Below are 24,096 nucleotides of genomic sequence, written 5' to 3'. Positions count from 1 at the left end.
CTATCCAAATGGAGCCCTCTGGGTGGCATGTAACAAGAGTGTGCCATTCCCCCCTGCAAAAAAAAACTTCAGAGAGGCCCAGCGCACTCTGATCCTCATCCTCCTGCCCACTTCCCTTCCTGCCTCCAACCCGCCTCTGCCCACTTCCCGCCCCGACTCTGTTCACTCAGTGCCGACTTGATTCCCCCTTCCTCGCTGTAAGAGAGTGGCTGATGAGGATGGGGTTTTCTTATTAGTAGTGATGGGCGAATTTATTCGCCAGGCGCGAATTCGTGGCGAATTTGCGCGATTCGCGGCAGGCGAATAAATTCGCGAAACGCCCGTGAAAATTCGCGGAAAAAATTCGCCGGCGTCAAAATTTTTTTTTCGAAAAAACGGACGCCGGCGTCAAAAACGGGCGCCGGTGTCGGAAAAACGGGCGCCGGCGTCAAAAACGGGCGCCGGCGTCAAAAACTAGACGCCGGCGCCGTTTCGCGAATTTTTCGCCGTTTCGCAAATTTCGCGCGAAATTCGCGAATTTTTCGGCGAAGCGAAACGGCGCAAATTCGCCCATCACTACTTATTAGCTATAGAGGAAGCAGACCCGGGCCCCCTGCGACTGCAGGGTCTGCTTACTCTATAGTTACGGCACTGGATGTGACCAAAATATGTTCTCAGCCTGCCAAAAGGTTACACTGACTTTCTTGTATGATGTGTGTTAGTTGGTAAATCAAATTGTAAAAGTTGGACAGCACTGTCTTTAAACAACAATAAAATATCAGGGTGTATGCACATACAGTAACAATCCATCTAAGAACACTGACTTGTATACGTGAGTTAAACTTGCCATATGTCTTGCCTTCCTTCCAGTTCCAGAAAGCATTCATTCAGATAAATGCAATATAAAGAGATATAAAGAAACCAGATGTTCTGGGTGAAATGCCTACATATTTTACAAAATATTATTATTATTATTATTATTATAATAAAAAGTTATATATTTTCTTTAAAGTATTGGCCAGAAGGTTCACACTTATTGTTATTACAGTATTACTTATTGTTTCACCAGGGTTCATACTTGTCAGAATGTGAGGCAATTGTCTGCCTATGAGGCCAGCTTAAGACTGTGTTCTTGCAGATAACTGTTTTATATACTATATAAACATGTCCACTAGCCACATTGATTACCTCCCATAAAGAAGTACCACAGGTCACCCAGCATGGGCAATTATCACCTGAAAACATAAACTCCTAAATTTCTGTCTATAACTGTCCTGGTAGGGGGAGTAGTAGCAATAGGACATTAATGAGATAAGCAGCAGGTATATGGCCTTTGAGGGCAGCTACACGTTGCGTCAAAAAAAACCCCTAAACCTTTATAAAAAAAAAAAAAAGACAGAGCTCCACATATAACACAGTTCTAGCAAAGGCAAGCCAATGGATTACTAGAAAATGATTGTGCAAAGATAAACATACAGTAGAACCAGAGAAAATGGTGTGAAATCCAGGAAAAGGTAAAAGCAGGGAAACGTACAATGTTTAATTCATTTGATGTTTGTGGGACCACAGAAAACAATGTTAATTATGGGCAAACTTCAGTGTAATCAGTGTATGTAAAACTGAGTTTTCACTGTACTGTCTGTCTAACAAACAGCCCCCAGTGCAAAACATGGTAACAGCATTGAACTTTGATATTCTACTGCTTTACATGCAGATTCCAAGCGTATTCTTAAATGAACATGTTAGGCTACATTAGACTAAATCTAAGAATTACACATATTTATCCAACTCCCTCTAAAGTACCAGCCAAGTTTTGTTTGGTGTCACACACAACTTCACACCCATTGCCAGCATATAATATGGTTTTGGTTTAATGCCAATTTAGGGCTTTCACTGACTTTAATGGGATTCAGACTATAATGTTAATCTACAAACCTATTAATGCCGATGTAGACAGTTTCTGCAACACTAATTCCTGCTTATGACAGGCTATCCTAAATTACCAGGTCATATATTGCAAGGAGAATGTCACCAAGCATCTCCAGTTTTAATATATTATTAAAAGGCAGCTAGGGGATACCAAAATATTGATGCTGTTTCAAAAAATTAGCACCAATCTACAGCACATCATACAATATAATGTAATTTTGTTGCAAAGAAACTTTAGGGCTGAAAGCACAGAATGTAATCTGATTTATATGATTTATTTGATGCTTTGCATTCCAGCCAGGGCACTATCTATAAGGAGTACAGTATGTATGTTCTATTGGTGCTTGCATAGGTTTCCTATTTGTGCTCAGGGTTCCTCACACACTACAAAAACAAACAAGCAGGCTAATTGGTTCTTGATTGGCCCACTGTGTGTAAATATGAAAGGGACTTTAGATTGTAAGCTCCACTGATGCAGGGGCTTATGTGAATGCACAATAATCTCCATAAAGCTCTGCAGAATACGCTGGAGCTATATAAACCAACTATAGCAATAATAGTAAATTGTATCTAGTAGAAGTTATTCTAAAACAACTGAACTTGCTGAGTAATCACTGAAGACGTTTCACTACTCAGCTTCTTTAGTTCAACTTAGTATATTTAATAGTAATTTGCTCAATAGAAATGTTATGATTTTCCTGGTATAGAGCTTTTGACGGCTTCTATAAATTAACTCCCTATTCTCCTCCTAAACCCATCAGCCAGTCTGACATTTCTGAAATCAGTAAAGGATGCAGCTAAATCAGCTTAAAAATTGCAAAGGCCAAACAAAGCAAAGGTTATATGGAGATTCTTTAACAAAAAGAACCACTTGACATTGGTTCATTTATATTGAATGTTTACCTCTTTCTCCTCTCCTACCTCTCTTTCATTTTCTAAATGAATGGCTTATAGTGCTAGAGACAGAGGCAAAATGGGTTTAACCTTTCCTATTGAAGTCAGCAGAAAACATATGCTTTATTTTCTGAGATTGTAAATGTTCAACATGCCAAAAAAAACAAATGAAGAATTTCGACTGATTCATTTTCACCATGAACCATAATTACATGAAAAAGCCTCTTTCAAAAAATAAAAAATACACTTTGTGTCATGAGCTTGTTTGGTTGTGCTTATGGAGAAAAGGAGCATTAACACTATCTGAATTTCCAGAAAAAAAATAAATAAAAAAAAACCCAAAAAATTATATATATATATATATATATATATATATATATATATATATATATATATATGTTTTTGGTTTTTTTTAAACATGTTTTTTATTTATTTATATCACATAATGAGGCTTGTATATATATTTATTTTCTACACAGACATACCTGATTCCACAGATTAAAAAGGAAACCAAGTTACCCTAATTAAGCATTTTCCAACATTCCTTAGGCTCACAGTATAATGCAACCCCTCCCTTACCTTGTTTTTTGTGAAATGATGGAGTCTGGGACTTGAAGAGCTTCTACTTTTATGAGATCTATGCAATGCCCACTATGGAAAGTAGAGGGACTTCAACTACCAGGAGCCACCACTTCACAATAGAACAAGGTAAGGGAGGGGCTGCATAACAGTGTGAACCTAAGGAATTGGGAAATTCATCATCAGAGCAACATGGTTTCCTTTCAATCTATGGAATCAGGTATTGTCTGTGGGAAAAATGCATTTATATTTATATCTAGAAGCTCAGATTTTTCAACATGTTCTATAAAATAAAACTGCAATTTCGTCTGTAGAATAGAAAATGTGCAGGATGAAGCTCATCCGTCTCTTTGAAGTCCTCATCCTGTATGTTATATTTAATCATATTGACCTTCTCCATAACTGCTGTGTTAAAGCATGAGAAGGAAAAAAAAACATAATTGAGATTTTCTGTAGTGCTAAGACACTAAGATAATGTTAAGACCCAGGGAGGAAATGCACTTTACATTTCAGATACTCTATAACAGGGTTCCCCGACCTTTAGAACCCGTGAGCAACGTTCAGAAGTAAAAGGAGTTGGGGAGCAACACTAGCATGAAAAATGTTCCTGGGGTGCCAAATGAGGGCTGTGATTGGTCATTTAGTAGCCCCTATGTGGACTGTCAACCTACATTGAGGCTCTGTTTGACAGTACATCTGGTTTTTATAAAACCAAAACTTGCCTCCAAGCCTAGAATTCAAAAATAAGCACCTGCTTTGAGACCACTGGGAGCAACATCCAAGGTGTTGGAGAGCAACATGTTGCTCACGAGCTACTGGTTGGGGATCACTGCTCTATAACAACAACAGCACCAGCTGATGACGGCCTAAAAGCAAAGGTATTATATATCAAAAAGGAACTCATGGAAACAAAAGGTCATTCCATTAGTCTGCCTACAAGATAGGTTGGCAGCAATACTAAATATATATAAATCCCTATGAAATATAGCCTTCTTTTTGCTTGGATTTGTATTTAAGCCCTTTGTTGACTCAGTGGAGATGCAAAAGAGCATGCACGTGCTACATTTACACACCAACTCCACTCGCGGAGGCAAAGCTCATTTTATCATGTGCAATGTGTTTCATGTGCAGTCATAACAACACTCTAGTGCTATACTTCTGATGTGGAATTTAAACATGCGCTGATACTTTAAAACTCTGTTTACAAAGTTTGGTGCACGTCTGAGAGTTAAATTAGCCTGTTTCCAAGCTAAAAATAGACTCATAAGGTTCAGCGGGTAAAACTGCACGACCAATGCAAAAAGTGCCAATTTGTGTTGATTTTGCAGTTAACCTGCTGACTAACAAAACATTGGTTCTGAAAATGTATTACGCACCTTCCTTGTGTAAACAAAGTTATCCATTTAGTCATTTTGTCAAACTGTTTGGCTGAATATCTCACTGCATTTCTAAAAAGGGAACATACTGCTCAATATTACAAGGCAATTATTGTATGTTAGGTGCATCAAAATAATGTTTTATAGAATAAATTACCTTAACTAAATAGCTTAAAATATGCAACACCAGATAATAGTGAACCTGTCAAAGTGTTTTAAGTGACTACTGGACATGCAAAAGACAAATGGAATGTTTACTAATCAATTACAATTATTATAATTTGTTTGGTTTCATTGGAAGGACTGCATTTCCCTATCCGTTATAATTTGATACACAATGGGGCAAATTTAATAAAGGGCGAAGTGACTAACGCGGGCAAAAATTCGCCAGCGTGATGTCATTTCGGTACTTCGCCGATTTACTAACGGTCGCTGGTGTAACTTTGCTAGCAAAGGAGATAGACTATAGCGGTACTTCCCTCCCTAACACCTGGCGAATTTGCGCTCTGTTGAATGGACGTAACTCCGCAAATTCACTTAGATGCGGATATTACTGAACGTTAGACTTGCCTGCGCCACTTCAGACCAGGCGCAGTGCAATAGAGTAGATAGGAGTTCCTCAAAAAATAGTTGAAATTTTTCTAAGTCCCAAAAAACACTAGCGCTTTTCCTTTTTCTGGGTGATAAGATGAAAATGAGCATAATTTTTTGGGGGTAACCGGCTTCCCCCCTACATTTCCTAACATATGGCACATAAACTATACACTGAGATCATGTGTAGGGCAATATAACAACTTTATTTTATTTACTTTTATTAAGGTTTCCCGGGTTTGTGTAGTGTAATGCATTTGCTGCAACATATACGTCTATTGAACTTAAATTTCCCGCCGTATGCAAATTAGCCAGCATTAGCCCAACTTCGCTTCGCTTGGCGCATTAACGCTAGTGCAACTTTGCCAGCGTTCAGTGCCCTGGACGCAACATCAGATTTTAGTGAATTAGCGTTGTCCTGGCGAATCTATGCCTGGCGATATGTTGCGCTGTGAGTGAAGCCGTCGCTGGCAAATTTTCGGAGGATAGTGGATTTGCCCCTTAATTTCTTTATAATCCACTTTAAAAGAAGGGGTTTTCAAGTTACCTGAAAAACTGGCTTTTCTAGGAAGGGGGGACCAAACGCAAATTCTGCCTGCTATGTCGCACCGATCACTAAGCTTAGAAATACAAATGTCGACTTTCCTTGTTTTCCAGGATCAGTGGTAAATTCTGCAGTAAAAGGGACTTCGTCCAGGAACAATGGACACAGTCCTTGAAATAAAAATTACATCAAAGAAAGGTATGTGTATAGTTAAGGCATTTTTAGAATTCAGAATAACTGGATGGAATATATTATTTTCTGTCGAGCAAACACAGAGGAAAAAGAGCTACATGTTTTTTTTAATATGGAACTAACAGAAGCAGAACATGTATGTATGTGTGTATTTATATAGCACCACAAATGTACACAATACTTCACAAGATGTAAACACAAACAGGGGTATAGTTAAATATAGTAAATAATATATAGTAAATATAGTTAAATAATTTATAGTAAATATAGTTAAATAATAAAATTTGAAAGTGAATATCAATCAATATATGCTAAAGTGCTCAAGTGTTTCAATACATTCTGGCATGTGCCAGAACCCACAGATTGCCAGTCCGGGCCTGCGCCAAGGCATCTGCCTCAGGAGACTGGATTATGGGTGATCTTGTTGAATGAAATGTTAAATGGATGGAGGGGTCAGGTTTAAGTTGGAATATAAAAAGTGAAGTTTAGTACATGTATGGGTGTTATTATGTGGGAGACTGCTACATAGAATGCTCCAACACAGCAGTGCTATCCTCAAAGAATATCTTCGGATTATTATTCATTATTATTTATTCATCCTTGCGCCATTCCTATGTGACCTTGTTTTATAATTATATATAATTATTTGACTGTTATATACCCACTGCCCTTATCAGTTCAGAGGGGATTGGCATGCTCTGTAGATCACAACTAAGCTAACCTAACATAAATTCTTTTTGCCAAAATATTTTTGCAAAAAGTACCAAATTACAAAGGGAAATCTTTATTCTTAAAACCTGACATCCACAGAAATGATCCCCTTCCTGTATAGTTGGCCTTTCATACAGCATATAATCCACAGAGGAGAATTGTGCTAGCTCTCAGCAAATTACACAGTCTTACCAGCACCTACTGACGTCCAGCACATTACTGAATCTGAACAATGCCTAATGGTCCCTAACACATTATCCTGACATAAAAGTGGCTATTGACCCCATGGACTTTATTGAGCACATAAGTGGTTACTGGCCTACTAAACAGGCAGAACAGTGATGACTGGATACCAGCACATTAATCAGATATAACAGTGACTAATGACCACTAGCTATTACACACCGACCCCAGTGACTACTGGACTTAAATATATTACATAGGGAGAACATGGTATGACATATGCTCTGTCATAAATGTATTGCTTGATAAAGCCAGGCAAGCACTCAATGACCAAGAGAGCACACCATCTAATTAGTCTTTGCTCATCCAGTACTGTGACGCCTCACACATTACAGTAAGTGACTATATGTGCATGCAAACCATAATTAAAATACAGTACTTTTCTCCCTTTCTGTCATGCTTTTGATGAAATGTAGAAAGTATCTTTAAACCTTAAACCCCATCACTCACAAACAAAACCTTAAACCCCATCTCTCACATACAAACGTTTTTGTAATTCTGATCACCTTAGATTAGTGTTAGAAGAGAGCCAAGGAAAGTACAAGGAGCAAAGAGGAAAACATAAGCGGGGGAATGTAATAAAAATCGCTAACGGAAAAACTATTCGCAATGCGAAAAGTTATGCCTTTGCGCGAACAAATTTTGCTTTGTGCGAATTTAATATAGCTTTTGCGAGCCCGGAAACTGTTTAGCGACCACTTCCACCAGTGAAAGACCGTTTGCGAATTTTATAGTTTGCGCCAATGCGCAGTCAATGTAATAAAACTTCTTACTGAAAAAGTCTTTATGTTTGCTCCAAAAGATTACGACACCTTCAAGCACTTCTTATGAGTGCGCAATTAAAATTCGCAATGCGCAATTAAAATTCGCAATGCGCAATTAAAATTCGCAATGCGCAATTAAAATTCGCAATGCGCAATTAAAATTCGCAATGCGCAATTAAAATTCGCAATGCGCAATTAAAATTCGCAATGCAATAACAGTTTAAGGAACAATATTACATTGCGAGATGTGGATTTTTACGGGGGAATGTAATAAAAATCGCTAACGGAAAAACTATTCGCAATGCGAAAAGTTATGCCTTTGCGCGAACAAATTTTGCTTTGTGCGAATTTAATATAGCTTTTACGAGCCCGGAAACTGTTTAGCGACCACTTCCGACAGTGAAAGACCGTTTGCGAATTTTATAGTTTGCGCCAATGCGCAGTCAATGTAATAAAACTTCTTACTGAAAAAGTCGTTATGTTTGCTCCAAAAGATTACGACCCTATAAAGCACTTCTTATGAGTGCGCAATTAAAATTCGCAATGCAATAACAGTTTAAGGAACAATATTACATTGCGAGATGTGGATTTTTAGTCTTATTGGTGCAAATTGTTTTGCTCTTTGCGACTTTTATTACATTCCCCTGAAGGGCTTGTTCACAAGGTGCCAAAACAGGTGCAAATTTTGTCCATTCAATCATTTTCCTCAATCTGTATTTCACACAGTACCGTGCTCCGAGGTTAAGATTTTATATTAACTACTGCAATGTTTGCACATTAACGAGCCTCACTTGTTTAACCTCACACTGTTTAGTCAGGTCGGGTGGCGCTGGGTATCATATTGCATCCATAAATCCGTTATCCAGAAAGCTCAGAATTATGTCTCCCATAAACTCAATTTTATCCAAATAATTCAAATTTTTAAAAATGACCTTGTACTTGATTCAAACTAAGATATTATAGCCCTAACAGATTAAACTAGCTGAAAGGGTAAGGTACACCAACCACCACCCCTGTAATTGTTTTACCAAAAAATTAGCCTTTAAAATGAACATCTATGCTAATCTCCCCCTCGTGGGTGAAAGTGTCATAATGGTAGCTGGGGAAAATGTCAATACTGGATTTAAAAACCTTGTGGTTTTTTTTTCAGTAAAATAGTTGAGGTTGGAAGACCATGTCCTTTCTAAAACAGGTATCAGCTCAACCAGTTTGACGTCAAACCTCGGTTAGGATTAGTGACCAGCAAAGTATTTTATAGACAAGGCTCCCCAAAGATTTTTTTAAATTAAAAGATAAAATGCAATACTATTCAATTCCATTTTACTGTAGATAAATGATGATTCAGAGAGAAAATTGCTGTAGGTACACTGGCATGTATACAGAAATAATATGCTGCAGTGTCTTAAGTGCATTAGCACTGAATGTTAAAAGAAGGCAAATTCGAAACCGCAGCGTCTTTTTACTCAAGGTGAAAGAGGGCTTTTAAAGAACTTTTTAAGCAGTGATACTTTACATTTAAAAGAAAAGTCTGGAAAAAAAATTCTAATTAAGTTGCAAGAAAAGAATTCTGGCATTTGTATTAAAGTGTAAAACACGGCTAATAATGACATTCGCGTAAATCTGTGTCGGTTGAAAGTCTCCTTTGCCAAACACATTATTGAATTTCTCCACATCATGTCATAATAATTGTCAGTGCATCATATTCAGAAACTGTCACTTAAGGTTAACAAGATTATATAACTCAGAGAAATGCTAATGCTCCGACCTCTGCAGCTCACACAGTTGTAAAATCGGATCCCATAAGCCCTGCTACATGGCAAACAATAGAAGAAGGCTGGAGGCAATCCAGATATTTCCCATGAGTTAGAAGTAGCCTGACTGTAGAAAACAATTTGATTTTAAGCGCATTAACCAACACTTTCGATAACAATATTTTATCAGGAACAGTAACTCAACTACTGGTTGGCATAAAGCATTTTTCAACTATGTTAAATAATAACACTTGACAGCTTTCACAGGAATAGGAGCACAGAACACACTGAATAGAGTTTAGGAGCAAGACATGTTAATAAGATTCATGTTGTGCAACTCCATGCACAATATCCTGCACAGATGGCCATTACTTGTCACATAATGGCCCCGGGGCACACTGAAGTACCAGAGGCAGAGCTGAAGAGGCTGTTTACTACTTCAAGCCATAGTGTGACAGACAGTGACCCAACTAAATATGTACTTATGCCATCATGACATTTAGAAACACTGCCAAGGAAATCTAGCAGCATGCCTATTTTTGTTCAAAAAAAGCAAATAGATGAAATTAATAGTGAAACTAGATGAAAAATACAGTTAGGTCCTACCATCTGGAGAAATGTTTTGCAGCATTTGCTAAATTGTTTGTGATGTGCAGGTCTATTTTTGTATCGAGAGATGTTTATGCATTTAAAACACATTAGGGAAAAATATCTTTGACGGTTTTATTGTTAATAAGGTGAATATACATGGAAAGAACAGTGGTTGTTAGCAGTGCTAGTCTTAGGCCTGTCCAACACTCCACAAATATAAAGGTAGTGACTGGCTCTCCATGAAACATGCCTGAATATCTTTCTGTGCCTGAAAAGGAACATTCGATTGTGAACTCCACTGGGGCAGGGAATTGAGGAGTAAATATCTTGGTATAGTACTAATATATATGTCACCCCATATCAAAAAATAATACCAAGGCTTTGAACTAGAAATATGCTATAACCAGCACGGAGTATACAATGCTGCAGTCTACCCAATGCCATTTGCCAGATCCCAGAATTATTTCCATATATATTTCTTCAATTTAAAGGGCATGTAAAGCCAATAAAATATAATCCCATTTTTACTTTCTTTAATGAAAAAGAAACCTATCTCCAATATACTTTAATTAAAAAATGTGTACCGTTTTTATAAGAAACCTGACTGTATGCAGTGAAATTCTCCCTTCATTTACTGCCGTGGATAGGAATTGTCAGACGGTCCCTAACTGCTGAGCAGGGAAACAATCATAATTATGAACAGCAGGGGGAGCCCCCGCCTTACTTACCAGCCATGCAGAACGTTGCCAACTTTGAAAGCATAAATTATTTGTTTGATTAGGCTTGTGGTGCAGTAAGTTCATGTTTATATTTATTATACAGAATAGCATTTCTAGCCTTATTCTATTTTAGACTTTACGTGCCCTTTAAGGGTGCCAGACTGGTTGCATTGCTACAGGACCATGCACAATGCATACACACACAATTAGCAATGCACAATGTATAGTAACGAGAAAAAGAAAAAGCACACTCCTGCCTAGCTGTGTTTTTACATATGCAAACATACACTAGGGGGGTTATTTATCAAAGTACGAATTTATCTCAATATTTTCTGAAAAAAAACTCAGACCAAATCCGCACAGGTTTTTTGCGCTTATATATCATTAAATTTTCATTTGCTTTGCGGGAAAAAAATCTGATTTATAAGTTTTTTTCAGATTTTTCACTCAGATTTTGCCCGAAAACTTTGTGGTATTGTACAAAACCCAGCGCACATCAAAAAATCATTGGGACGTCTCCCATTGACTTATATGTAACCTCAACAGGTCTGAGATGCCGGATTTTCTGATTCTGACTTTTCCATCCTCAGGGTTTAATAAATTCCAAGTGATTTTTGTATCCGGAGTTTAGTAACTAACCCCCTAGAACTTTATCCAGTTGTAAATAAATATCCCAAAGCAGCATGACAGACACCAGCTTGTTTGGAAATGAATGTATAGCCTTTCCCAGTTTGATGAAGAATTATATTCAGGTGTATTTTCTTTGTGGCATGGTGTTGGCACAATCCTGACAGCTACAGACCAAACTGCCAAAGGCTCAGCTTTTAAACAGAAGTGGAAGCACTTCCCGATGATCAAATAATGAAGTACAATTAATATCAGCACCTGAATCTAATTACCTTAGTAAATTATATGGAAGCCGTAAGGGTACACTTACTTTATCAGACATGCTGACTAATTGTTTTTCAAATACAAACTTAAGATCAGTTTTGTCACATGAGATTAAGGGGCCCATTTATTAACTATTCATTTTTTTTCCTCATTTTAACAAATATTGTTTTAGTGCTTGAAATCTTGTTTTTTCAGTTTACTCTAAACCATGTAATACTTGTGATTTATTAAACAGTAAAACCACCAAAAACTGAAATACAAAAGTTCACCATCTAAAAGCTGTCAAGATCGTACAGAAGTCAATGGGAGTCATCAATACCATTTTGCTTTAAATCAGGCTCTATAAAGCTTATGGGGGTTTCCCGCTAGTAATTGTACGAAAAAGCTGAGGAATTTGAGGTTTTCATTGTCATATTTGTATTGTTCTGGGTTTTTTTCCACTTTTTATATTCAGATCTTTTAATACATTGCATGGCATTCCTGGTTTTAGGGAAAATTTGTTCTTTCATGGCTTCAAAAACCTCTAAAACCACTAAAATGAAAATGTTGACAAATGGACCTTTCTATGTGCATAATATTATGTTGTTAAGGAACAAATGATTGATAGTCAAAGCCCTGTAATGTAAAACCACAGATATTAAAGAGGGTATGGTTTATCTTTCATATTGCTTTTGCTTTAATATTTTAATAAAGATATGGAGTCATGTCATTCCCTTTCCTCACTTCAATCCAATGACCAAGAGGGAGATGAATTTAACAGCAGAATCATGAATGATTATGTAAGTCTTTTACCCACCATGGTACATAGAAAAAGCAAGAAGAATGCCAGCATAAAGTGGCATGTACATGGGCAGATTTTATCCCACAAGCCCATGTAAGAGCACCAAATGATGCTACCCCCCAATACAGTATATCATGGCAGATCTTGCTAATGACTGCAGATGGGCCTCATAGGGCCCCCATATTGTCTGATCATTGCCCCATGACTCATTGTACCTCTAAGACTGGGGCACAGAGTCAGAATATATTATCAAATACTCCTGATCATCCAATACAATTTTACCAAACTGGCTCCTGCTATTTTTTATGCGACACCTATAATAAATAAGAATAAAAACACATTTGAAGAAGATTGAAAAATCCGTCGATACAATGGATTTAAGGCTAAACAACTTATAAGTCTTTAAAAGCAGACGCAAATATTCTCAGTCACAGAGTTGACACGATGTAATCCAAACAATCTGAAATGCACTGACATTAATTTACCATACAACACACTGGAACTGTATTCTTTACAATGTAAATGTTAAATGCATTCCCCATTCGTTTTGGAAGAATAATATTCTATAATTATAAAATGATTGCACTTGGGTATTAATTAACTGAATTTAATGTCATATTTAAACACAAGGTTTAGTAAGCGGAAGACAGTTTAAAAATAATAGCCATGGTGACCTTATAAACATATTCACCTTTATGGCATTGTTGGTACTTAACAAATTAGCATTTAGAAGTTGATTGTTACTGACATAATTATTCTCTGTTTTAGATTTTGTTGGGTGACCAAATTGGATGGTTGAGATTAATTATTTTCCATGAACAGTATATTGTAAACAAATATATATATTTAAAAATAATAGCCATGGTGACCTTATAAACATATCCCCTTTTATGATATTGTTGGTACTTAACAAACTAGCATATGGAAGTTCACGAAAAGGCGCCGGCGTCTCGTTTTTAACATTCGCTGGTGAATGCCAGTGAATTTTCACGCCAGTTTCGTGAATTTATTTGCCGCGAATTCGTGGCTAGTGAATACATTTTCCCATCACTATGGGTAACCAAATTCGATGGTTGAGGTTCAATTATTTCCATGTACAGTAATTGTACATGGAAATTGTATATTGCAAACAAATATACATTTTTGATGTACAGTAAATATAACTTTTCTCCTATCAATGAGGCCTATAAGAGCTAATCACATAGTACAAAATGGGTTGTAAGTATAATAATTCGGCATCGCACCAATCACAGTTTTAGAATAGAAAAGGCAAAGGTTGAAAATTTGTAAATAAGGGTGGGGGTGGGGAAGAGAAATCCCAACTTGTATAGATTTTACATCTAAATATTATTGCAGTAATAAAATACACCCTTTTATATATGTAATAGACATTGTATATTTACCCATGACTCATAGCCGGGAAAAGTAATTTGATTTTTAGAACTAATGCTTTTGATGGTTTTGCTAAATCCCTAAATATTACACAGTATATTAGTTACATTATAATGAACGCCATGCGTGCGTGAATAATTACAATTTTGTTTTGAAAGTTATCCAATGTGCTGCATAGCTACTAAAAGGGGACCTATCACACAGAAATAAAAACTGCAAACTGACCATTCTTCTTCAAAATTAAAAATAAAACAATAATGTTTATATATAGATTAGATACAGATATAAATATAGATATAGATATATATAGTATATGTATAAAGTCTGTCTATAATACATGATAGAAGATTTAAAAAAAATAAATAATATGGTAGCATGCCCCTTTAAGCAATGCTAAAATGTCCAATATAATGAATGTATTCTATTTTAGTTTAATTATATTTTAACCAGAATGTGATACAAGTATTTTCACAAACTATAACACTATGTGGAATAAGACCGCAATATTGCTATTATCAGCCAGTGGGTAGATACATCTTGTTAATAGGGCAGGGGGCACAGGAGAGAGACACAATTTTCAAAAATAATAATAATGCACTTGTCTTTGTTGTCTAGTAACCTTCCTCCCTAATGCATTAAAAATATGTTATAATGAGCTTAAAAAATCCTGGTTAGGGCTCTTACTGACGAGCGGTTGTAGCTGCGCTCCCCTGCGTTCCGTTTTTCTGCGTTCAGCCGCAGGGGAGCGTGTAGGCGCTGAACATAGGTTGAGACGCAACTTGCTGCATTTTTCCTGCGTTCGGCGCCTACACGCGCCTTTGTGAGTACAGGTAATGTATCTATTCCTGCGCTCCCCTGTGGGGAAAAACAGAACGCAGGGGAGTGTAGCTACAAATCGCTCATCAGTAAGAGCCCTTAAACATGTTCTAGGCATTTAACCAGCTGCTACTAACTGACAAGCTTTTGCTTAACTAGCTGTTCTGTATATAACTGAAGGTAACCCTAATGGGAAGTTATTTTTTTCTGCAAAAGCCACAATATGTGTTACCGGAGCTTTTGTAAATCACTTTTTTGCAACTCACATTCTAAACTAATGACTGGAGCTTTGAGAGCCGCCAACAGCTGAAAATGATCGAGTTAGGATAAAAGATCCACATAATTGATAAAATACAAAGCAATTTACACCCACTGAACAGCGCTGAATTGCACTTTAGAAACCAGTACAGGAATTTATATTTGCCCTTTGGCCAATATGCTTAAGCATCTGTAACAAATTCAGTTTAGCCAATCGCAGTTCAAAATGTTTATTTCACAGCAGCATATGGATAGACATGCTGGATTCATTACTCTGTGGTACATGTTGTTTCCATATGCCAAAAGTCTCCAGTTTAATCGCTGATTACACGAGTGTTGTACACGACTATATGCAGAGTATTAACTGACACCATTATGCTGGGATGGAAGCAAAGGAAAAATGTTCATGGCATCTTTGTTATTAGGCATATGTTTTGGTTCACTTTGTTTTTAGTAGCAGCTTTTCTCTATATTGTAGCTATAATCTTAAGTGGCAATGATTATGTGGAATTTAACCTTTTAAACAAGCTGGTTCAATGTGTAGTACGACTGCTTCTATTAAAACTACAACCTTCATGATCACCTGACTAATCTGTGCTGACCATTGCTGGTGGTCTTAAATAGCATAAAGCTGGTCATCTGGAAATATATTATCATGCCATAGACATTGGTAATTTCTGCAGTCAGATAGTTTCATTCATGTCCCTCAGTTTGCATGACTGCATTAACTTGTGATAACAATTGTATGATCTTTCCAGGTAATGACTCCATAACCATAAATACAAATGCAGTCTTGGCCTCCATGATCCATCTGATAGCTGCTATATTCTGTGACCAATCGTGTTCATAATAACAAACGTTATGTTATTTCATTCAATATCCTAAACGAGTGGCTTATAACCATTTGTCTGGAATACAACAATATTGTTGCATGCGTGGCCAATACCTTGGCATGTGTGGTCATCTTAAAAACATAGACCATTGGCACTTGCTTATCAGACATCTGTTAAAGTTTTCTGGCATCCAGGGCCGAATTTCCTCCACGGATATTGCCTGTCCGCCCTCAAGCGCCCCCTGCGAGCAGCAAGTGCATGTGCCTGTCCCCAGTGCTCCTCAGAAAGCAGCTGGGCGGCTAATATTTTGCCTCCCTAGGCCCGGGCCTTTGTGACCTTGCCACAAATCTGGACCTGCTGACATCCCTTTTCGCTCTCTCCCTAACAAATAAATAGGCAGTAGTGTATTATGTTTGTGAACAACTGTATTTAGTCTAATGACTTCAATTAATCATGTATGTAGACACTGGTCCCAAAAATGCCTTGGTGTGCCTCAAAGCTCTGCCTTAGTCCAGTTAAGGCGAGTCAATCTATGTAAAGGAAGTAGAGCCAGGCACTCGCAGATCAACTGCAAATAGTTTTATTAGTATGACATGTTTCGGGGAAGGCCCTTTATCAAGTAATAACCACAGTGTATCAGAGCACACAATAAAAAGGTAAAACCACACCCTCTGTGCAATTAAGTGGGATGGGCCACTGCTGTGGGGAGCACTCAAAACAGCCTAACCCAGTGTCAAAGGTTAACTGTGGAAGGTGCCTGCAATATATTCATTTAGTTACATACAGGGAATGTAAAAATTAACAAAATTCTGAATATAGTGACTGCCATGAAGCGAAAGCAAAAAAGGTCCATACAAACAAAATATTGAAACAAAAGAGAAGTCCAAAGTCTTTGAATCAATCTCCCAGGTACTGCCAATAGGCCTACCGTAAAAGTTCTTGCTGAAAAGAATCCATCTTAAAGCGCAAAGTCTGCATCAACAAAATATAATATATCTGCCCATCATATATGTATAGTACTATTAATCTTACCGCATAAGAAGTTTCCATATAACGAAATTCGTAAACTAGAGCAGCAGTAGTTTCATGTATAATTTATCTGTGAAAAAGAGGAACAAAGGTAAGTCATCACACTCCACTGTTCGTTTAACCCCATGGGTACCATGCTACTTAGTTTTTTAATCCACAATGCTTCACGCTGGATTGCTAACAAGGCTTTATTGAGCACCAAAATAATCTCTATATTTTAAATCATTGTCAGAATGTGCTCAGGAACAGAACTGCATCATCTAATGAATATCTTTGTATGCAGTGTGAAATGTAATTTAATGGCTGGGGATATATTAGAAATACATAAAATAAATACAAAATAAAAAGCATTGTAAGAAGAGTATTCTAATGAGCAATACACAAAGCTAATTTATTTAAGCTCCAACTTTGTAAATAAAAAAAAAATCCCCTGGTGTGTTACATGAAAAAAAACAAGTTGAAAACTCATTGTTGAATAGTTTCAACCAGCAGAGAATCAGTCATATTTCTATGAAGTTGCTTTCTTCTGTGTTATCAACACCAAACTAACATTGACCTTGCTCCTAGAAGGTGAAACTTCTAGCTTTTGTTTGAAACGCTAGAGTGACTTTCCTCCATATACATGCCGCTAGCAATGAAAAGAATACACTATTGCTCCGACCCTTCATTAGTCAGAGGATCTTGGCAACAGCGATGTAGCTTGTATACTGTCTCTGCATGAAAAACTGTTTTCAAAGGTAACCTTGCCAAAGGCTATGTTCTGTCTTGGCAAAAGCAGCAAACTTTTCGTTTTTCACCAGTTTACTCTGCATGAAAAACAGGTGTTACGGTCTGAGATGGGACTTGGAGAAGGAACAATCCCAAATTCTCTAAAAAATAAGTCTTGTTTGAGGAGAAAAAACACATAATAAGCTGCAGGACTTACATGTTTTTATTTTTTTGCTCTTTTTGCAAAATGTAAATCATGCAGATTAAATGCTCTTTTGCAGAAATGACCATGGAGATTATAATCATTAATTAGAATCATGTAAATAATGTTCTGAAAGAACTCTACCTTTTTATCTGGTAGGTTTCAAAACGACGAGTGCTAAAAAGGTTCTGTCTCAGGAGAGGCACACTAATTAAAATAAAAATGGAGTATAATAAATGTCACAAAGACTGAAATCTCAGACATTTCGGAAAAGGAAAAAACATTTCATTTACATGAAATCAAACGGTATTATTACTTGGCAGAATATGGACATTTAATAATTGTTTCACATATCACCAAAAGGTCCCAAAATACATATTCTGAAAACAACAGAAATGCACCAGAGTACAAATGAAATTTAATGAACGTTAACCCCTTGCAATTAACTCTCTTGAGATCATACCAGCTAAGGAGTATCTTGTTTATTCTTTTTACCCCTATAGTCAACATTATTATCATCATTCTTCATTATGATACAATTGAGAATATTTTATCTCTGTTTTAGAGGAGTTTATAATCGGTTATCGATAAACACTGTATAAAAAAATCTGCTTGTAGTGTGTGGGTAGACAATGGAGAACTAAAAGAACATAAACAACTTTAAAAGGGCTTGTACTAAAATAGAATTTTAAAAAAAACATATCAATTATTAAGAACAGTTCTTGTCAAACGTAGAAGCTTTTTGTGATGTAGTAAGTAGGCAGCTGGACAGTGAGGCTACACACGTTTTCACCCACTCTTTTGATTCAATGCCATATAAGCCTGTTTTTCTGAAACTCAATTTGAACTTTATTAAAGCGTTGTTATAGGTAAATACATTTATTACTAAAAATCCATCTATATATTAAATAATATATACAGTGCCCCCCATCAGTCTAGGTGAAACAAGAGAGAATCGAATTCCATGTCCGCTAGGAGGGGGCCAGCAACCTCCAACATGGTTTTGTAATTTTTGTAAAGTAATTTGTAAAGCTGACAAGACATCTTGGTACATGCTTATACAATTATTGGAATATTATTATGGATACTGTGTTTGACATTTGCCTATTTTATGAAGAGTTAAAGATCTTTTTAAACCTGTGCTCTGAACACCAGCATGCCGACCCAGAAACTTTGTTTTTTAAAAAAGGAAACAGATTTCCTTTTAATTTAATTTTGAAATCTGGCACATGTTGTTAGTTTCCCAGGTGTCCTCAGTCATGTAACAATAGCTTATCTGAAAACAGTTCCATGAAATGCTAGCTCTTTCTGAAAGCACAGGATCAAGCGAAATGATTTGAGTGAATTATTTGTAATGTAAACAGCGTAATTCAGAAATAAAAAAAAACTACCAATAAAAATCATGGCAGAATCCCTTTAAGTTGTGTACCTGACTTATTGGGAATTGTTATTAATGCTCAAACTTTCTTATATCTTGTGAGTACTCATCCATAGCATGCTGATTTTCTTATTTGGCTAAACTATTTAGGCTTTGGTGAAAAGTTAACCCATTCCTGTCCTAAAGTTGAACCTCTAACAAAGCAGTGTCCATTTAAGTTACCACTTTGATATAAACCAAAAGGTTAATACTCACACTGGAATAACTATTCTATAGTCATCTTTGTTAGTGATGGGCAAATTTCTCCCATTTCGCTGAAAAATGATCGAATTTCCTGCATAAATTTAAGAAAAGTCGTGAAATCGGAAAGTTCATACAAATATTGAGCAATTCAAACGTTTTGACTAAAAAAATCAAGCAATTCGGACATTTTCACAAAAAAAATCTAGCAATTTGAATGTTTTCATGAAAAAATCGTGCAATTTGAAAGTTTTCACAGAAAAAATCCGAAATTGAAGCCCGCAAATTTTCACCGCTGAATTTTCACTGGAGATGTGCGCATTTTATTCATCCACATGTTTGCACACTCAGAACAAAAACAATTTGGCAAAAAAAAGGTGGTTTGAAAGTCAATTTTTACTATTTGTTCAGAAAAACATTTAATACAGACAATGCCTTACAATATGGCATAATTTTCACAATGTTTAAAAGTAAGTATCAACCACCCATTAGTTATATATAGGGATGTAGCGAACGGCGGAAAAAATGTTCGCGAACATATTCGCGAACTTGCGACAAAACATGCGAATAGTTCGCGAACGTCGCGAACCCCATAGACTTCAATGGGAAGGCGAATTTTAAAAGCTAGAAAAGACATTTCTGGCCAGAAAAATGATTTTAAAGTTGTTTAAAGGGTGCAACGACCTGGACAGTGGCATGCCAGAGGGGGATCAAGGGCAAAAATGTATCTGAAAAATCCATTGTTGACACAGCGCTGCGTTTTGTGCTGTAAAGGGCAGAAATCACACTACGTCACTCAGGTGATGTTTCTGGACACGGAATGTGAAAAAGCTCACACAGCTAGGTGGCACTTGGTTAAAGACTGGGCAAATAATGCCTGCAAGGGCAACGTATACACTACAGCCGTTGGATACGGAATATATTATTGCTGCTTGAAAAACGTCACTCGGGTGGTGTTTCTGGAGACGGTATTATTATTGATATTTAGACAGCTAGGTGGCAGTTGTTTGAAGAACAGATGCAGATGAGAGATCAGCAGCAGGACAGACAGCTGCCCACAGCAGCTACATACAGAGCACTGCAGTAGAAGGTAGATTACTAGCCAGCAAAGCTACCTAACCTAAAATGTCCCTCAAATCCCTGCAGAGTTCTGTCCCTACAATACAGAGCAGTATCAAGTAGATTACTAGCCAGCAAAGTTACTATCAACTGTCCCTCAAATCACTAACAGCTCTCTCCCTACACTAGCTCTTCCAAGCACACACAGGCAGAATGAAAAAACGCTGCAGGGCTTCAGTTTATATATGGAAGGGGAGTGGTCCAGGGGGTGTGGGGGTGGTCCAGGAGGGAGAGCTTCCTGATTGGCTGCCATGTATCTGCTGGTCTGGGGTGAGAGGGCAAAAATAAGCGCCAGCTAAGGCGAACCCAAATTGGCGAACGTCGCGCGACGTTCGCGAACATTCGCCGAACGCGAATAGTCGATGTTCGCGCGAATTAGTTCGCGGGCGAACAGTCCGCGACATCCCTAGTTATATACAGCAAGAAAGAAAACAGCAAGGGAGCGGATACACCTACCAGAAAAATGAGAATGGCCCCAACGTTTCGGCACCAAGGCCTTTGTCAAGGGGATTCTGATGTTAACCGAGTTCGCTAGAGGTATAAATACCCTGTTCAATCATCTGCTGGATGCTTCGTTCGCGCGCTACCTGCACTTCCGGTATACGTGACGTCACTTCCGCCTACGTCACTTCCGCCGATGAATCATCAGGCTTGGTGACGTGGCGCTATACTGCGCATATTCAAAGAGGAGGCTCGCGCATTTGTTTATGCCGTTACTAGGCAACTTACTCTGCATGTGCCATTGTTTATATTCAAAGGGGGAACATGCGCACCAAATAACCTTGTTGCTAAGCAACTTCCTATACCTGTAATCCTTTTGTTTACATCGCCCCAAGCATATATACAAATATGGTGTCCAGCAAATTTACAGATCAAAGAGAAAATCAAGAGTAACAATACAATTCATATGGCTTTAAAAGGTGCAATAGTGCAAAAGTGCGAGCAGTGTTACGTGTCATATGATATTATTAAAAACCTCAAAACATATACATTGATCATGTGACATCCCACATCATTTTTAAAAAAATTATCCAATAACCATATCTATAAGTGAATCTTTTAAAAAAATAAATATATATTTCATTATATGTTAGGATTAATACATAAATCCCGTGTATCAAAAAATGCATATTAAAATACATAAAATGTGCAGTGAAGATTCCTTAATCTCTCATATGGTTAGAAAAAATTGATTAAACATGTGCCCCATGAACCCCTTCATATTAAATGATTCCGCATAAAGTGCAATATATTTAAAGTGACAGTGCTCATTCTACTTATATAGTAAATATTTCATGCCATATTTTACATATTTTTTAAAAAATTGACATCCATGTGCGGAGAAATTATTTTCAGTTGATATTGTCCCATAAGATCTGTAGAAATAGTGATATAGAGAAAGATTAAAACATAATTAAAAACATCAGACAACACACAACGTATACTCATTTCACCACAGGCTGAGGTCATTTAACTCTAAACAAAGTATCCCCAAGGGAAATATTTCCCGACAAAAATATCTATTATCACTTCCACTTCACAGAGAGAAATATTATATACCATTGGTCTCAAAAAAATAGAGACAGTTCCCTGTCTTCGTTAAGCCCATTCGGAGCAAGGGCCTGCAACTTGTATATCCACCTCAATTCCCGCTGTTTAAGTAGTACCTCTCTATTTCCACCCCGAGTTGGCCTTTTCACTTTTTCAATCCCCATGAATCTTAGCTGATTTACCTGGTGGTGTGCTTCCATAAAGTGTCTCGCTAGGGGAGATGCAACTTTCCCCAATCTCACATCACTTCTATGTTCCCCAATCCTGATGGTTAGGGACCTGGTAGTCTCACCTATGTAGATTTTGCCACACGGGCACTTCACCATATAAACCACATGGTCTGACTGACAGTTCATATAGTCCATAACCTCAAAGCTCCTACCGGTCATTGGATGATAAAACTTATCTGTTCGCACCACAAAATTGCAATTGACACAGTGCCCACATCTATACATTCCTTTAGTATTGCTCAACCAGGTACCTTGTTTTCTTTGGGGTTCACTTAAAGCATGGACCAATTGATCCTTCAGGTTGGATGCTCTCTTATATGCCATCATTGGGGGTTCAGCTACCCATGGTTCCAGTTTACGATCCATCTGCAATAAATGCCAGTGACGATTTATGACACCTTTCACATACCTTGACTGTCTCGAATATGTGGTAACAAAGGGTAATCTTTCTGATTTTTTGCAGACTTTTTTAGATAAGAGGGTATTTCTCGATATCGCCTTCACTTTTTCCTTGGCTCCTTCCAACAAATTAGTTTCATACCCTCTACTAGAAAAATGTGTCAACATTTCCTCAGACCTTTCGTCGAAATGTTTTTGTTTTTGGTGTGCCCTCCATTCATTACTAATTCTGTGCGCATTTTATTCGCCAGCGTCAAAACACGGAAATTCGCTGTGAATTCTTGCCAGGCGAATATTTTCGCCATCACTTATCTTTGTCTCCCCTTAAGCCTTTGTGAGCACTGTTTTTTTTTATAATTGGTATGGTTTTGACTCGGAAGGGACACAAGTATGAGCAGCAAGGATTGAGGCTTTATCAGGACCTTGGCAACACCTTTATTTTGGACTGTGCTCTTGTGCATTTGCTTCTTCAGTGACCAATCCATTTTTATCACTAGGACCTATGATCCTATTCACACCACTATCATTCTAAGCTCCTACAGTCCCGCTATCATTTATATAGCCATCTCCTATATGTGCTACATTCAGCCACTTTTAATGTCATGTCATTTTCAGTTCCTCAACAAAATACAAGCTGGCCTCCCTCAAGATGCCACCACCAAAACATTAACAGCTATCTCATCATGTCATGCTTCATTTATTGCAAACCTGTACTAATTGGGCATCTCCTCCTCACGCTGTCTCTCCTCCATTCTGTGCTAAAATAATGCTTCATTTAACAAGTATCTCCATCTCTACTGTCCTGCACCCTCCTCAGGTTTCCTATAACAGCCAGTAGAATATGGAGTTTGTTTTAAGGATTAAATGCATTAAAGTCAATGGGCGTCCCTATAATTTTACATGGATGGTAGCACCATACTGGCTAATTCTAACAGAATTAAAATGCTGCATTCTAAGGGCAGGGGGAACCGGAGCCTGGATTTGATTTATTAAAAGCACCCACAAAAATCTTGCAACACTCAACACAACTTCTGATGTATGCAGTCATCATTAATATTCTGTCACCTGTTATAATTCGTTTCTGTGAAAGAAGGTCCGTGGGGAAAACCTGCTTCTTACTTAAAAAACATTTTCTAAAGGAATAGAAAAAGAGGTTAACAAGCCGTACCAATACTAGTGATAGTCAACTATACTGGCTAATAAATTTAACCCCTTTGGAAGCACCAGCTCTTGTACATACACATTCACTGTGCTGCCTTGAAATGTGTTTTTATAGGATTGATCTTGAAGATATCAATAATTACTCAGCTGTGTGCCTCTAAATCCCTCTCAACGCTAGCTCCAGCCGATTATTTATGCATTTCATCATTGCCCCTTCTGTTACACAAAAAAAAAGCTCAAATGAT

Source organism: Xenopus laevis, chromosome 1S (assembly GCF_017654675.1).
Source record: "Xenopus laevis strain J_2021 chromosome 1S, Xenopus_laevis_v10.1, whole genome shotgun sequence".
NCBI lineage: Eukaryota > Metazoa > Chordata > Amphibia > Anura > Pipidae > Xenopus > Xenopus laevis.
Note: the sequence above shows the minus strand (reverse complement) of the source record.